Here is a 17,921-nt window from a genome sequence, read left to right on the forward strand (position 1 = left end):
ATCCCGGCACTCTGGAAGGTTAGGGTGGGAAGATCACATGAGACCAAGAGTTTGAGACCAGCCTGGGCAACAGTGAGACCCCATCTCTGCAAAAAATAAAAAACTAGTCAGGTATGGTAGGTAGTGCATGCCTGTAGTCCCAGCTACTTGGAGGCCTGAGGTGGGAGGATCACTAGAGCCCAGGAGGTCAAGGCTGCAGAGTGAGACCCTGTCTCAAAAAAAAAGAAAAAGAAATGCTATAATGCTGTTTAGACTGCTGGAAATACGATGTTCTCTCTCTCTACCGTCTCCACAGCTTTTCTGTAAATTTACAGTTCTAAAAACATAATTAAGAAATATGTTCCCTGGGCCGGGCGCACTGGCTCACACTTTTAATTCCAGCACTCTGGGAGGCCAAGGCAGGCGGATTACGAGGTCAGCAGATCGAGACCATTCTGGCTATCACGGTGAAACCCTATCTCTACTAAAAATACAAAAAAATTAGCCAGGCGTGGTGGCGGGCGCCTGTAGTCCCAGCTACTCAGGAGGCTGACGCAGGAGAATGGTGTGAACCCGGAAGGCAGAGGCTGCAGTAAGCCGAGATAACGCCACTGCACTCCAGCCTGGGTGACAGAGTGAGACTTCGTCTCACAAAAAAAAAAAAAAAAAAGTTCTCTAGAAAACCATTTAACTGATTCAAAAAGCACTTACAATGATAATAGTCATTGCTGTTGCAAATCTGAAATGTCTACATAAAACAGCTTCATAAAACAAGAGTGAAAAGTAGTATTTCTAAATTAATGTAAAATTTTATTTGTGAATTGAAAAATATTTGTAACTAACTTAAGAAATTAAATATCATAAGTAGACATTTGATATTTCATATATATCCATAAAGTTTACATGCTCAAATTGTCATAAAATTTAATCTTCTCACTGGGGAATGAGGAAACTTAGAATTAGGGCTGCCTTATACTGAGTTACATAAAGCATAATACAAACTATGAAAGGTTCCTTTGGAGACATACACAACAACCAAATAAAGCACCCCAACCCAAACAAAGGAAAGAAAAAACTCTCTGAGCACTAACTATTCACAGAAGTTGCACTATAGCACCAGAAGATTCCATCAAGTTGCTCTACTTTCACCTTTGGTTGGTGGTCATGCGCCTAGAATTTAAAAAGGCTATGAGCTTAAGAATCTGGCAACTCCAGGTAATGATTTTTTTTAATATTGCCTTATTTGAATATATGTAATACCTTTTTTCCTCTTTGCAAACAGAATACAAGACAATATTAAAAATCTGTGGGTACGACTGGGCGCGGTGGCTCACGCCTACAATCCCAGCACTTTGGGAGGCCAAGGCGGGTGGATCACTTGAGGTCAGGAGTTCGAGACCAGCCTGGCCAACGTGGTGAAACCCTGTCTCTACTAAAAATACAAAAATTAGCTGGGCATGGTGTCATGTGCCTATAATCCCAGCTACTCGGGCCACTGAGGCAGGAGAATCACTTGAACCCAGGAGGCAGAAGTTGCAGTGAGCCAAGATAGCGCCATTGCTCTCTAGCCTCGGCGACAAGAGTGAAGCTCCATCTCAAAAAAAATCTGTGGGTCCTATTGGACCTCTAACACAAACAGAGCAAGACAAAAATCTCTCTAATCCTTAGTTCCAACATAGATAATACTACCCACCTATACCAACTAATGAAATAATGATAAATTATTTATAAACTCTCAAGATCAGAAAAAAGATATTAATGCTAATGATATCTGAAGGCCATCAATGATAAACGTAATAAATTTTACTCAAATCTCATTCTCCTTAGACTTCTCTCCAACTGGTTTATCCTTTAACTTTCCTTCCTTTACTTTGCCACAAAAAAAAAAAATTTCTTTTATTTTTTTATTTATTTATTTTTTTTTTTGAGACAAAGTCTCACTCTGTCGCCCAGGATGGAGTGCAGCAGCATGATCTCGGCTCACTTCAACCTCCACCTCCCAGATTCAAGTGATTCTCGTGCCTCAGCCTCCCTATGAACTGGGATTACAGGCGTGCACCACCACGTCCAGCTAATTTTTGTATTTTTAATAGACATGGGGTTTCGTCATGTTCGCCAGGCTGGTCTCAAACTCCTGGCCTCAAGTGATCCACTCGCTTCGGCCTCCCAAAGTGCTGGGATTGCAGGTGTGGGCCACCATGTCTGGCTCACAAAAGACATTTTCTAAATTTCAGACCAAGCCCTCTTCGCTCCACCATCCTCCTTCCTGCAGTAAGCTGACCTTACTGTCGTAATTGCTTTAAATGTCTCCTTGAAGTCCCAGCTTCCCACCTGCCCATCAGCTCCCTGCACCATACTTCCTTTTCGGTTCTAGTCACTTTCAACTTGGTTATGCCTAAAACAAAGTCTCCCTCATCTCCAATTTCTCCCAACTTTCTTTCTTTTTTGAGATGGAGTCTCGCTCTGTCGCCTATGCTGGAGTGCAGTGGCACGATCTTGGCTCCCTGCAACATCTACCTCTTGTGTTCAATTAATTCTCCTGTCTCAGCCTCCCAAGTAGCTGGGATTATGGCACATGACACCACGCCCAGCTAACTTTTGTATTTTTAGTAGAGACAGGGTTTCACCATGTTGGCCAGGCTGGTCTCAAACTCCTCACCTCAAGTGATCCGCCCACCTTGGCCTCCCAAAGTGCTGGGATTACAGGAGTGAGCCACCGCGCCCAGCCAGTTTCTCCCAACTTTCTTATTCTTCATTAACAGTCTAAGTCAAAAAAACCTTTAATTTTGTCATTTTGTATTACTTTTCTCTTCATGTCTCATAGTTAATTAATCCTACTCCTGCTGATTCTTCTTTAAAAGAGCTTTTCCAAAATTAAAGAGCCTTAAAAAGGTTCAATGTCTTTGACCTAATATTTCCATTTGCAGGATTCCACCTGGTCTAAGAAAATCTGAAATGCATACAAAGATATTCACTGAAGTAATACCACACCAGAAAACTGGAAACATCTGTCTAGCAATAGCAAAATATTTAAGCAAATTAAATAAATTAGAATGTTAGTCATTAATAATTAGTTATGAAGTTTTTAAAGACATGAAAAATATTTTTTTTTTTTTGAGTCGTAGTCTCACTCGGTCGCCCAGGTCGCAGTGCAATGGCACGATCTCTGGCTTAATACAACCTCCGCCTCCCAGGTTCAAGCAGTTCTCCTGACTCAGCCTCCCGAGTAGCTGGGATGGGATTACAGGTGCCCGCCACCACGCCTGGCTATTTTTGTGTTTTTAGTAGAGACAGGGTTTCACCATATTGGCTAGGCTGGTCTCAAACTCCTGACCTCGCGATCCACCCGCCTCGGCTTCCCAAAGTGCTGGGATTACAGGCTTGAGCCACTGCGACCGGCCCATGAAAAATATTTATAACAAAATGTAAAATAAGGAAAGCAGGATACAAAATCATATATAAGAGATGATAATATAAGTAACAAAAACACATGAAGAGAAAAAGACCAGAAGGAAATATAACAAAATATTAGCAATGTCCTATCTGTGCATATCGTGCTGCCTGGTAAGAATATGAGTCATTTTTGTTTTTTGTCTTTTTATACTCCTATAATTTCTAGATATGGCATATAATATTTTTAAAACCTGGAAAAAATTTATTTTTAAAAAAAGTGTTGCTAATTCAAGACTCTTCAAGGTCTCCCTAAGTAAACTACAAATTCAATATTATCCCAACCCAATAGCAAAACAATACTGAGACAGGAACTTGAAAATATCATCTTAATGAAAAAATATGCAAGAATGGCCCCCAAAAATATAAAATCAAGTGTAATAAGCGGGTATGGGGGTATGAGAGAGCCCTTGCATTTCCAAAAACTGAAATGTAGTCAGGCCAAGCACAATGGCTCACACCTGTAATCCCAACACTTTGGGGAGCCAAGGTGGGAAGACAGTTTGAAGCCCGGAGTTCAAGACTAACCTGGGCAGCAAAGCAATACCCATCTCTATTTTAAAAAGAAAAGAAAATGTATGCAAAATCACAGCAATTAAGGTAACCTGGAACTAGAGCAAGGACAGAGAAGTCAACACACTCAAGTACAGGTGGAAATACAACTGAATTGGCACAACTAGATAAGCTATTTAGAAGTAAATAAGCAAGTAACAAAAACCTAACAACCACAAAACGGCCAACCTTTACTGAATATTTACCACAGGTCCACAATCCTTGGGACCAGATGTTTCCCTATTCAAGTTTTTTGGGTTTTCCAAAGGTAATATGGCACCCATATCATTTATTATGCAATATTCCAGAAAAGTATGGAGAAGCGCACCACAGGTATTTTAAAACATGCAACTTATAGCTGGGCACAGTAGGGCAAACACCTGTAGTCCCAGCTACTCAGCTAAAGCAGGATCACTTGAGCCCAGGAGTTTGAGTCCAGCTTGGGCAACATAATGAGAATTCATTTCTTTTTTTTTTTTTTTTTTTTGAGACGGAGTCTCTGTCACCCAGGCTGGAGTGCAGGGGCGCGATCTTGGCTCACTGCAGGCTCCGCCTCCCAGGTTCACACCATTCTCCTGCCTCAGCCTCCCGTGTAGCTGGGACTACAGGCGCCTGCCACCACGCCCAGCTAATTTTTTGTATTTTGTTTAGTAGAGACAGGGTTTCACCCTGTTAGCCAGGATGGTCTCGATCTCCTGACCTTGTGATCCGCCCACCTTGGCCTCCCAAAGTGCTGGGATTACAGGTGCGAGCCACCACGCCCAGCCAAGAATTCATTTCTTAAAACACACACACACACACACACACACACACACACACAAATATACGCCCCTAGGGCATTCTTCATCTCAAAGAGTTGTAGTCCATCTACCCCCACCTTATCCCATCCCTATCCATTGAAAACCTGTGCTGTAATCCCACTACTTCCTGACAACTCAGGATTTTTGCTCCAAATACCCCTTTTCTTGCCCATATTTTCAACCTCTAACTTTCTACTAGCTTCTTGACATCCTTTTTTTTCTTTTTTTGGGGTGGCATAAGGGGATAGAGTCTCACTCTGTTGCCCAGGCTTGAGTGCAGTCACACGATCTGGCTCACTGCAACCTCCACCTCTCAGGTTTAAGCAATTCTCCTTCCTCAGCCTCCAGAATAGCTGGGATTACAGGCGTGCACCACCACTCCTGGCTAATTTTTGTATTTTTAGTAGAGATGGGGTTTCGCCATATTGGGCCAGGCTGGTCTCGAACTCCTGATCTCAGGAGATCCACCCGCCTCAGCCTCCCAAAGTGCTAGGATTACAGTAGTGAGCCACCGCGCCCACCCCCCAACCCCCGCTTTTTTTTTTTTTTTTAAATAAAAAGCACCTTTTCTCCTTTACACACACACACAAAAGCTTATCCAATAACTAATCTTAAGAAAAACAAACAAAACAAAAAGGACCCTGCTCTGTCTTCCTATTCACTTGTACAGCTGCAAGGTTGCTTTTATAAAAACACTGTGCTAAGATAGTTCCAGCTATAGTCTCTAACGATTTTCTAACTGCCAGAAGCAAAGGCCAAGATTAAGGCTCATCTCATTTGAATTTTATCTGCAGACTAACATTGCTGACCACGCCCTTCTTGAAATGCTGTATTCCCCTGATTTCTGTGAGACAACTTTCTCCTGGGTCTCCCTTTCTCTCTGGCTCCTCCTTTACCAACCCTACCTGTAGCCTTCTCTTCACGTGTTAATGCACCTTCATTCAGCCAGTTCCCTATCATCAGCTATACCTGACAACTCCCAATATATATCATCCTCAACAGAGCTCTTCCCAGTGCTCTAGCTACAAACACTGACCAAACAGCTCTTAAAGGAATTCACATGGAGACCTCGAAAAGCCTGGCCAGGCTGGGCGCGGTGGCTCATGCCTATAATACCAGCACTTTGGGGGGCGCAGGAGGGTGGATCACCTGCAGCCAGGAGTTCAGGACCAGCCTGGCCAAGATGGTGAAACCCCATCTCAACTAAAAAAAAATACAAAAATTAGCCAGCCATGGTAGTGGCACTGTAATCCCAGCTACTCAGGAGGCTGAGGTGAGAGAATTGCTTGAACTTTGGAGGCAGACGCTGCAGTGAGAGCTGAGATAGCGCCACTGCACTCCAGCCTGAGCAAGAGAGCAAGACCTCATATCAAAAAAAAAAAAAAAAGAAAAAAAGAGAAAAGGCTAGCCAAAGTCACCATTAATTTTTCCGAAACACACTCTGCATTCCCTATTGCAAAGAATGGCAACAACACCCATAAATTTAGCTAATACAGAAACATGGAATTCATCCTAGAACCCTCCCACTCTCCTCTCACATTAAACTGGACACTAAGTCTAGTGGATTCTGGCCCCTAAATACATATCAGTCTCCTGAAGCCTCATGAAATAGCCTCCCAATGGAGCCCCTGGCCTCTAAGCAACTCTCCACACAATAGCTAAAGGAATCTTTCTAAAAACCTGAGTGTGTACCCCTTAACAGCTCCCCAGTCCTTTGTTTGACTTCCTCAGAGCCCTGTTTATTGCTTACCACACCCTGCACTCCAGCCTTACTAACCTGCTTGACATTCCAAGACTACATGCCATTTTAAAGCCCACATGTTGACACCAACTGCAGTGTTTCTTCTGCATGGAAGGTCCTTCCCCTGCCCCCTTATTTTACTTGGCAAATTATTACTGGTTCTTCCAGAACCAGTTTAGAATGCCCTCCTGATTTCCAGTTTACTTTTAGATTACAAAATGATATCCATAATGATTAGAAAGATACACAACTTATACATACATCTGAAAAAGAAGTCATCTGAAAATCTACAAATTTTTATAAATTTGTATTTACAACACAGTATTTTTTTTAAAGGGTAGGGGGCAAAAGACTTAAAAAGGCACTTCACAAAATAGGAAATTCAAATGACCAAGAAACATGAAAAGATGTTGGCTGGGCCTGGTGGCTCACGCCTGTAATCCCAGCACTTTGGGAGGCCGAGGTGGGCAGATCACAAGGTCAAGAGATCAAGACCATCCTGGCCAACATGGTGAAACCCTGTCTCTACTAAAAATACAAAAATTAGCTGGGCGCGGTGGCACACACCTGTAGTCCCAGCTACTCTGGAGGCTGAGGCAGGAGAATTGCTTGTACCCAGGAGGTGGAGGTTGCAGTGAGCTGAGATCATGCCACTGCACTCCAGCCTGGCGACGGAGAAAGACTCCGTCTCAAAAAAAAAAAAAAAAAAAAGATGTTAAACATCATTACTCAGGAAAAAGGAATTGAAAACCATAAAGAAATATCAATACACACCCATAATAGGTAAAATTTATTAAAATGACACTGCCAAGTGTGGGCAAAAATGTGAAGCAACCGTTAAGTGTCTTTACACTTGTGGGAGTGTAAAGTAGTTCAATCAAAACTACATCCTTGAGCCTGGGCAACATAGGGAGATCCCATCTCTACAAAAAATTTTAAAATCAGCTGGGCATAGTGGTGCTCACCTGTAGTCCCAGCTACTCAGGAGCCTGAGGCAGGAGGATCATTTGAGGCCAGGAATTTGAGGTGGCAGTGAGCTATGATTGTGCCACTGCCAGCCAACAAAGCAAGACCCAGTCTCTAAAAAAAAAAAAAAAATATATATATATATATATATATATTAGCCCTCTGAAACTGTGGACTCTGCATCCATAGGTTCAACCAATCATGAATCAAAAACAATCAAAAGTAAATAAATCATAACAAAATTAAAACTACAAATTAAAAAAAACCGTGTAACAACTATTGACATGGTATTTACATTGTATAATATATTATTAGTAATCTAGAGATAATTTAAAATATACAAGAGGATGTGTGAAGGTTACAAGGGACTTGAGTATCCTCAGATTTTGTTATTTGAGGGTGTCCCAGAACCAATCCTCCAAGGATACTGAGGAATGACTGTATATTCTATACAATTTCATTTGTATGAAATTCAAGAACAGACAAAACTAATCAATAATGATAGATACCATAAAAGTTGTTGCTTCTAGGTGGTATAGACTCGGGAGAGGCATGAGAAAACTTATGGAGCACTGAAGGGGTTTTATGTACTGATCTACGTGGTGGTTACAGGGGTATAAATAAATGTAAAAAAATCATCAAATTGTACAATTAAGATGAATGCACTGGGCCAGGCGTGGTGGCTCACGCCTGTAATCCCAGCACTTTGGGAGGCCGAGGCGGGCGGATCACGAGGTCAGGAGATCAAGACCAGCCCGGCCAACATGGTGAAACCTCGTCTCTACTAAAAATACAAAAATTAGCTGGGGAGTGGTGGGGCGAGCCTGTACTCCCAGCTACTCAGGAGGCTGAGGCAGCACAATGGCTTGAACCGGGGAAGCGGAGGTTCCAGTGAGCCGAGATCGCACCACTGCACACCAGCCTAGCAACAGAGCAAGACTCCGTCTCAAAAAAAAAAAACAAAAAAAACAAACAAAAAAAACAAATTAGTGCACTGCCAGGCATGGTGGTACGCACCTGCAGGCCCAAATACTTGGGTGGCTGAGGTGGGGAATCACCCAAACCCAAGAGGGTGAAGGCAGCCTAGGCAACAAAGCAAGATCCTATCTCTAAAAAAGAAAATTAAAATTAAAATTGATGTTTTATCCTTAAGACAGAGTCTCGCTGCGTCACCCAGGCTGGCATTCAGTGGTGCGTTCTCACCTCAAAGCAACCTCCACCTCCCGTGTTCAAGCAATTCTCCCACCTCGGACTCTGGAATAGCTAGGACTACAGGCATGTGCCACCACTCCCAGCTAATTTTTGTATTTTTAGCAGAGACGGGGTTTCATCATGTTGGCCAGGCTGGTCTCAAACTCCTGACCTCAAGTGATCCTCACTGATCTTTAAAAGATCAATGCACTTTACATACATGCATATACACGTATGCTAGGACTCGATTTTTAAAAAATGAACAAAACCATGCACAAGTAAAAGAATAACACACCAAAACAATTAGATACCCTAAATTAACATGCAAAAATTTTTTTTTTTTTTGAGATGGAGTCTCACTGTCGCCCAAGCTGGAGTGCAGCGGCGCGATCTCGGCTCACTGCAAGCTCCGCCTCCTGGGTTCAAGCAATTCTCCTGCCTCACCCTCCTGCGTAGCTGGGATTACAGGCACATGCCACCACGGCTGGCTAATTTTTGTATTTTTAGAAGAGAGGAGGTTTCGCCATGTTGGTGAGGATGGTCTCGATCTCCTGACCTTGTGATCTGCCTGCCTCGGCCTCCCAAAGTGCTGGGATTACAGGCGTAAGCTACCATGCCTGGCCGCTAAAAAATTTTTAAATTAAAAATAATTAGTGGAGCCACAGCTGACACTTACTTCTTAAATCTTCTGCATTATACCGAATTCTGTACTGAATTTTTTACCATGACCATATTACTTTTATTACTTTAAAAAAAAAAGAAAGCTGGGCCAGGTGCAGTAGCTCATGACTGTAATCCCAGCATTTTGGAAGGCTGAGGCAGGCAGATCACTTGAGGCTTAGGCCAGGAGTTCCTGACCAGGCTCTACTAAAAATACGAAGAAAATAAGCTGGGCATGGTGGCGCATGCCTGTAATCCCAGCTACTTGGGAGGCTGAGGCATGCGCAGCGCCTGAACCCAGGAGGCAGAGGTTACACTGAGCCAAGATCATGCCACTGCATTCCTGCCTGGGTGGCAGAGCAAGACTGTCTCAAGAAAAAAAAAACAAAAAAAAAAGCTATTTCATTAAAATGACAATGTTAAAATGAAATCTGGCCAGGCACGGTGGCTCAAGCCTGTAATCCCAGCACTTTGTGAGGCCAAGGCAGGTGGATCATGAGGTCAGGAGTTCGAGACCAGCCTGGCCAGTATGGTGAAACCCTGTCTCTACTAAAAATACAAAAAATTAGCCAGGAGTGGTGGCAGGCACTTGTAATCCCAGACACTCAGGAGGCTGAGGCAGGAGAATCGCTTGAACCCAGGAGGCAGAGGTTGCAGTGAGCCAAGACCGGGCCACTGCAGTCCAGCCTAGGCAACAGAGCAAGACTCCATCTCAAGAAAAAAAAAAAAGAAAGAAAGAAATCCAAGCACTACTGTACCTAAATCTTATAGTTCTCATCACACTGTCCTGCAATGGTCTTTTCACAAAGCAATCTCTTCTACTTTAATTATCTTACTCTTCTAGCATCCAACACATACCCTGGTACTAGCTATCTGCAGCACTAGGTATCTGCTTCGTGTCCATTTACTGTATTCTACTGTAGAGGTAGTAAGCAAAAACGTTTATTGAATAAACAAATGTGTAAAAAAATAAGACATGAAAATTAGGTAATCCATGAGAAGTACTCCAAAGTCATGGGCTTATGAGCTTGAATTTATACTACAGGAAAGGGTTGAGGCTTACCGAATAAGGATATAAACTTGTGTCATTACATTCCAAAATTGTCTCACCAAGCTGGGCGCGGTGGCTCACGCCTGTAATCCCAGCACTTTGGGAGGCTGAGGCAGGCAGATCATTTGAGGCCAGGAATTCGTAACCAGCCTGACCAACATGGTGAAACCCCATCTCTACTAAAAATACAAAAATTAGCCAGGCATGGTGGCACATGCCTGTAGTCCCAGCTACTTGGGAGGCTGAGCCAGGAGAATCGCTTGAACCTGGGAGGCGGCAGTTGCAGCGAGCCATGATTGCACCACTGCACTCCAGCCTGGGCGACAGAGCAAGACTCCACCTCAAAAAAAACTAGAAGCAAAGTATACCCAGATATCCTTTAGCCTGTGAATAAACTGTTAATCCAGACAATGGAATACGTTACCAATAAAAAAGAAAGCACAGCTGGGCACGGTGGCTCATGCCTATAATCCCAGCACTTTGGGACGCCAAGGCGGGTGGATCACCTGAGGTCAGGAGTTCGAGACCAGCCTGACCAACGTGGAGAAACCCCGTCTCTACTAAAAATACAAAATTAGCCTGGCATGGTGGTACATGCCTGTAATCCCAGCTACGCAGGAAGCTAAAGCAGGAGAATCGCTTAAACCCGGGAAGCCGAGGTTACAGTAAGCCAAGATCGTGCCACTGCACTCCAGCCTGGGCAACAAGAGCAAAATTCCATCTCAAAAAAAAAAAAAGGAATGCACTGCTCACACAGACAATAACACGGATGAATCTCAAGGGCATTACGCTGCGTGAAAAAAAGGCGAATTACAAAAGGTGACACACTGTATAATTTCATTTATATAACATTCTCGAACTGGCGACATTAAGTGATAGACAACAGATCAGTGTTTGCCAAGCTTAGATTTGAAGACAGAGAGTGTGACTGTTCTTTGTGGTAATGAAATAGTTTGGCATCCTGACTGTGGTGATTATTCTAATCTACACAAGTGACACAATTTGTTAAAACTACTCATACAAAGAGTGCATGTAAAACTGATAAAATCCAAGTAAAATCTTTCTTGAATTAATAACATTGTGTCAATGTCAATTTATTGGTTTCAACAATGTTCTATGGTTAAGATATCAACATCAGGGAAATTAAAGAGTACACAAAGAACTCTGTATCACTTTTGCAAGGTCTTGTGAGTCTGAAATTATTTCAAAATTAAATTTTTTTTTTTTTTTTTTTTGAGACAGAGTCTCCCTCTATCGCCCAGGCTGGAGTGCAGTGGCACCATCTCAGCTCACTGCAAGCTCCGCCTCCCGGGTTCACGCCATTCTCCTGCCTCAGCCTCCCGACTAGCTGGGACTATAGGCGCCCGCCACCACGCCCGGCTAATTTTTTGTATTTTTTTTTTTTATTTTTTTTTTTAGTAGAGATGGGGTTTCACCGTAGCCAGGATGGTCTCGATCTCCTGACCTCGTGATCTGTCCACCTCGGCCTCCCAGAGTGCTGGGATTACAGGCATGAGCCACCGTACCCGGCCTCAAAATTAAATGTTTTAATAAAAATTTTACAATTACAAAAAACAGAATTTTTTTTTTTAATTGAGATGGAGTCTCACTCTGTCACCCAGGCTGGAGTGCGGCGGCATGATCTCGGCTCACCACAACCTCCGTCTCCCAGGTTCAAGCAATTCTTCTGACTCAGCCTACCGAGTAGCTGGAACTGCAGGAGCGCACTACCATGCCAGGCTAATTTTTGTATTTTTAGTAGAGACGGGGTTTCCCCATACTGGCCAGGCTGGTCTCGAACTATTGACCTTGTGATCCGCCCACCTCGGTCTCCCAAAGTGCTGGGATTACAGGCGTGAGCCACCATGCCTGGCCAGAAATAGAAAAATTTTAGGGAACAATGGATAAATAGATAAAATGTGGCATATTGACACTACTATTCAGCAATATAAAGGAACTAAGTACTAATACGTGCCATAACATGGATGAACCTTGAAAACATTGTTCTAAGGAAACCAGACAAAGCCACATACTGTATATTCCATTTACATGAAATGTTCAGAACAAGCAGATTCATAGAAACTCAGAATGTAAATTAGTTGTTGCCAATGTAGGGGGAAGGGGAATGGAGAATAACTGGGAAATAAATACGGAGTTTCTTTCTGGGGAAGTAAAAATGTTATAGAATTAGATAACAGCTGCACAATTTAATGAATAGACTAAAAATCTGTGAACGGCCTACTTTAAAAGGTAAATTTTATGGTATGTGAACTATATCCCAGCAAAAGAGTTATGAAAAAAATAAATGAAAGAGATCTTTTAGGGCCGGGCGCGGTGGCTCACGCTTGTAATCCCAGCACTTTGGGAGGCCGAGGCGGGCGGATCACGAGGTCAGGAGATCGAGACCACGGTGAAACCCCGTCTCTACTAAAAAAATACAAAAAATTAGCCGGGCGCGGTGGCGGGCGCCTGTACTCCCAGCTACTCGGAGAGGCTGAGGCAGGAGAATGGCGTGAACCCGGGAGGCGGAGCTTGCAGTGAGCCGAGATTGTGCCACTGCACTCCAGCCTGGGTGACAGAGCGAGACTCCGTCTCAAAAAAAAAAAAAAAAAAAAGAAAGAGATCTTTTAAAAATTGTACCTCCATATAAACATACCCTAAGGCAAAAATTTATCCCAAGCTACGTGATGTAGCTAATTCCTAAGATTTGTGACTAAACAGCACTACAGTCCTTCCGTGCTGCCTGTTACTCACAAAGCAGCACAATTAATAATTAGCAAACTAAACTCACAGGACAATCTAACAGGATTTAAATTTTGATCCACTAAATAATCTTATTCCTGACAACTACAATTTCCAGTGTACCATAAAAGTAGCCTCTAGGAACTGGCTCAATTCATAAAAGCTCACAGATTTGAACTGAACTAAAATTAATTAAAAGCCAGCTTGTATATACAAAAGCAGATAATGACAAACGCAAATCATATTACACCAAGCCAGACCCACAGTCACATAATTCAAGTTTGCCAGTCATCATATTAATAGTTTAAGATTATACCTATTACTCCTTTTCCTCCTCTGGAAAATTAATCAAAAAGCAAAAACAGTGCTTCAAGAGACCTGAATTCAGATCCAAACGAAGCTACTGTGAGCTTAACCTGTCAGAGCTGTCTGTAAAATGCGGGGTACCCTGAAAATACTAGTCTCCTGGAGTCTCCTGGCACTTCTCAGGTGCCACTCCTTGCACACTCAACGTCACCTGGTTTCTCCTGCACTACTGCAGACCACATCTGTTTCCACTATTGCCCCCTTCCCTACAATCTATTCTCCACATAGCAGCCTCTTTTTTTTTTTTTTTTTGAGACGGAGTCTCACTCTGTCGCCCAGGCTGGAATGCAGTGGCACGATCTCGGCTCACTGCAAGCTCCGCCTCCCGGTTCACGCCATTCTCCTGCCTCAGCCTCCCGAGTAGCTGGGACTACAGGCGCCCGCACGCCCGGCTAATTTTTTATATTTTTAGTAGAGACGGGGTTTCACCGTGTTAGCCAGGATGGTCTCAATCTCCTGACCTCGTGATCCGCCGCCTCGGCCTCCCAAAGTGCTGGGATTACAGGCGCGAGCCACCGCGCCCGGACTTTTTTTTTTTTTTTTTTTTTTGAAATGGAGCCTCGCTCTGTCGCCCAAGCTGGAGTGCAGTGGCACAATCTCGGCTCACTGCAAGCTCCGCCTTCCAGGTTCACGCAATTCTCTCACCTCAGCCTCCCGAGTAGCTGAGACTACAGGCGCCCACCACCACGCCGGGCTAATTTTGTTTTTGTATTTTTAGTAGAGACGGGGTATTAGCCAGGATGGTCTTGATCTCCTGACCTCATGATCCGCCCGCCTCGGCCTCCCAAAGTGCTGGGATTACAGGCGTGAGCCACCGCGCCCGGACAGCAGCCCTCTTTTTAAACAGGAATCAGAACCTGTCCCTTCCACATGTAAGCCTCCAATGGCCTACCAGGGCAGACATGCTCTGACTCCTGCCTCCCATCAACCTCGCCGGGCCACTCAGGCCACCCTTACTTTTGGGTTTCTCGAATACTTCCAGCCCATTCCTCCCCAGGGCCTCTGCCACACTGGATCTCCTCCTCATTCTCGATCCTGCTCAAATGTCATTTCTCAGAGAGTGGAGTGTAGACTCTGGTCCCGGGATGCCTTGATTGAACAGCTGGGCATGTTACTCTTGCTGTGTCCCTGTTTCATCTGTAAAATGTCCGTAATAACGGTGCCTACCTCTTAGGGTTGTCACAAGGTATATGTAAAGCAATCAACAGAGTGACTGGCACAGTGTTCAAATGTCATCATTATTACTTAAGATGCCCCATCTTAATTTTCTTCCTATCCCTTAGCCCTATGTGAAATTATCTTCTGTCACCCTCTTTGTGGTTTTCCCCAAACCTCCCAAGGTTAGCTTTGCAAGGAGCTTTGTCTTGTTCAAAACTCTATCACCGGCCGGGCTTGGTGGCTCACGCCTGTAATCCCAGCACTTTGGTAGGCAGAGGCGGGTGGATCACGAGGTCAGGAGATAGAGACCATTCTGGCTAACACGGTGAAACCCCATCTCTACTAAAAATACAAAATACTAGCCGGGCGTGGTGGCAGGCGCCTGTAGTCCCAGCTACTCAGGAGGCTGAGGCAGGAGAATGGCGTGAATTCGGGAGGCGGAGCTTGCAGTGAGCCAAGATCGTGCCAATGCCCTCCAGCCTGGGCAACAGAGCGAGACTCCATCTCAAAAAACAAAAACAAAAACCTCGCCGGGCGCGGTGGCTCACGCTTGTAATCCCAGCACTTTGGGAGGCCGAGGCGGGCGGATCATGAGGTCAGGAGATCGAGACCACGATGAAACCCTGTCTCTACTAAAAATACAAAAAATTAGCCGGGCATGGTGGCGGGCGCCTGTAGTCCCAGCTACTCGGAGAGGCTGAGGCGGGAGAATGGCGTGAACCCGGGAGGCGGAGCTTGCAATGAGCCGAGATTGCGTCACTGCACTCCAGCCTGGGCGACAGAGCGAGACTCCGTCTCAAAAAAAAAAAAAAAAAAAACCTCTATCACCATCTCCAAAGAAAGACATGTAAATACCCATTGAATACATGAATAAATAAATAACATCAAACATTTCTTTTAAATAACGTCTTGATTCAGGGCGGGCGCGGTGCCTCACGCCTGTAATCCCAGCTCTGTGGGAAGCCGAGGTGGGTGAATCACCTTAAGTCAGAAGTTGTAGACCAGCCTGGCCAACATGGTGACACCCCGTCTCTACTAAAAAATACAAAAAAAAAAATTAGCAAGGCTTGGTGGCGGGTGCCTGTAATCCCAGCTACTCGGGAGGCTAAAGCAGGAGAATCCCTCGAACCTGGGAGGCAGAGGTTGCAGTGAGCCAAGATCGGGCCATTGCACTCCAGCGCGAGCGACAAGAGCGAAACTCTGTCGCAAAAAAATTATTAAATAAAATTATGACTTAATTCAAAGAGCTAAGTGAAAAACGGCAATGCCTCAATCAGTTATATAATTGGGCTGGTCCCGTTACCTTAAAGACTAGAGCCAGTTCCTTTCATCATTAGCTGGTGTGTTATTTTCCCCCTCAAATTCTATCACATATACACAATACACAGTGGGAGAAACTGGCAGATTAATCTGTGAGAGTAAAAGCTAAGTACTGTGGCTATTCACTAAGTCTTCATAAACATACCACATAAACCCAAACTGCGGCCCACCAAAAAATATGCGGCCCACCGACCCACTAAAGGGACGGGTGCGCACGCCCTGCCCAGCGCCTTCCTGCCGGCCTCCCGTCCGCCGGCCCGTGGCGACCCAGGGCGGGAGGGCGCGGGGTCGATTTGCAATATATTTTGCAAATTATAAGACATAAAAATATATGTACCTTACATATGCAAATACAAGACACATACTGACTTAATTAGAACTTTTTCTACATGTACGTATAGGTAACATGCACATACACGTGTCTATTTGTATATACACGCAGACATAGCCATCTCCGACACTGGGGTCATACTTTTTCCACTTTTTATGTTTCTCAATATAACAGACTACGTGGAATTAAATCAATGCTTTGAATTAAGAGCTGTGATTAAAACCCAGTACTTATTCAGAATCCTAAACATTACAGTTCTCCTTACCACTGGGTAAACTTCCATGGCTCACCAAAGGAAATCTCAAATTTAAGGTTGTAATTCACTTGAAAGCTAGCATTAATTTTTTTAAAAGCATCCAAAACTACCAAAAATCCAGTCCATTTTAACATCTTATGAATTCAATATCCAATTTTTACCCACCAATTAGTTCAAGTCTTTAGGAAGTGCTTTCCCCTTACTCTAACGGTTTTTTCTTTTTTTTTTTTTTAAGGTATTTTTAAGTCACTATCCACATTTTGTGAAACTGAAGTACCAAGGCCAACGAGAAGGGAAAAAAATTCTGAGCGTGCCGCGAGGTACCCCTCAAAAGAAACAAACAACCAAAAATGTTTCTGGATTTTATTAAAGATGATGCTGGACTCTCGTTCCCCATAGTACCAAAGATGCCACACAGAGTATTCTTGCTCAAAAAAGCGAAGCAATTAATCTACAGGAAGAGATAACGATGTCGAACGCTTGTAAATCAAAAAAATTAGGAGAGAGGAGTGGAAAAGGAGAAGACGCGGCGGCGCTGTGCGGTCTCGAAGCAGCTCTCCAGGAAAGGGTTCTTGGGCAGCGGCCCCCCCGGCTCGGGTGAGCGGCCAGGCTGGAGGCGGCCGCCACCGGCGCGTTTTCCACTCCGCCCGGCTCCCGTGCTCACGCCCACCGTCCTGCGCAGCCCGCGACCCCGGCGCCCGCAGCGCACCCAAGTCACGCTCGACCCGAGCGGAAAGTTTCGAATCCAAACCCGAGAGCCGAAAACGCACAGGTCTCGGGGCTGAACTCGCGCCAGGAACACGCCCGAGGCAAACCACTTGACAACCAGCTTCGGTTTTCAGCAGAAAGGCCGACAGGCGGGGGCCGGGGAGGAAAGGAGGCGAGACACACGCCCTCGCGCACACTCGGCCCCTCCGCCTCCTCGGCCCGCGGCTCAGGTGGGAGCAGCGTAGCCGCTGCACTCCCGCACCGGGAGGGCCGGGGCCCGGCGGCGGACACCGGGGCCCCTCCCGGAAAGGGCCGCGACCCCCGGGCCAGCTCGCGGGCAAGGGACGGGTGCGCACGCCCTGCCCGGCGCCTTCCCGCCGGCCTCCCGCCCGCCGGCCCGTGGCGACCCGGGGCGGGAGGGCGCGGGGTCGAGGCTCCGTGATGCTCGGGAACCGGCCGCGGCCCGCGCGCCCCTCCCCCCGCCGCCGCCCCTCCCCCCGGGCCGCCCGCCGGGCGCAGGAGCTGAGCGCCAGCGTCTCGGGGAACCAGCCCGCCCGCCGGCCCGGGGACCCGGACAACTTTCCCCTGCGCGGCCGCGGGCGCCCCCGACGGGGCGGGGGTGGGGAACGGGGACAGGCGCAGCGTGGACT

At 45.4% G+C, this 17,921-nt stretch overlaps 1 protein-coding gene across 15 annotated transcripts in view; it reads right to left on the reverse strand.

Moving 5' to 3' along the window:
* Nucleotides 1–17,921, reverse strand: part of SRPK2 (SRSF protein kinase 2) — a 297,326-nt gene that overhangs the window by 268,188 nt on the left and 11,217 nt on the right. The window lies entirely within an intron of this gene.

Source organism: Hylobates moloch, unplaced genomic scaffold, assembly GCF_009828535.3.
Source record: "Hylobates moloch isolate HMO894 unplaced genomic scaffold, HMol_V3 SCAFFOLD_1, whole genome shotgun sequence".
Classification (NCBI taxonomy): Eukaryota; Metazoa; Chordata; class Mammalia; order Primates; family Hylobatidae; genus Hylobates; species Hylobates moloch.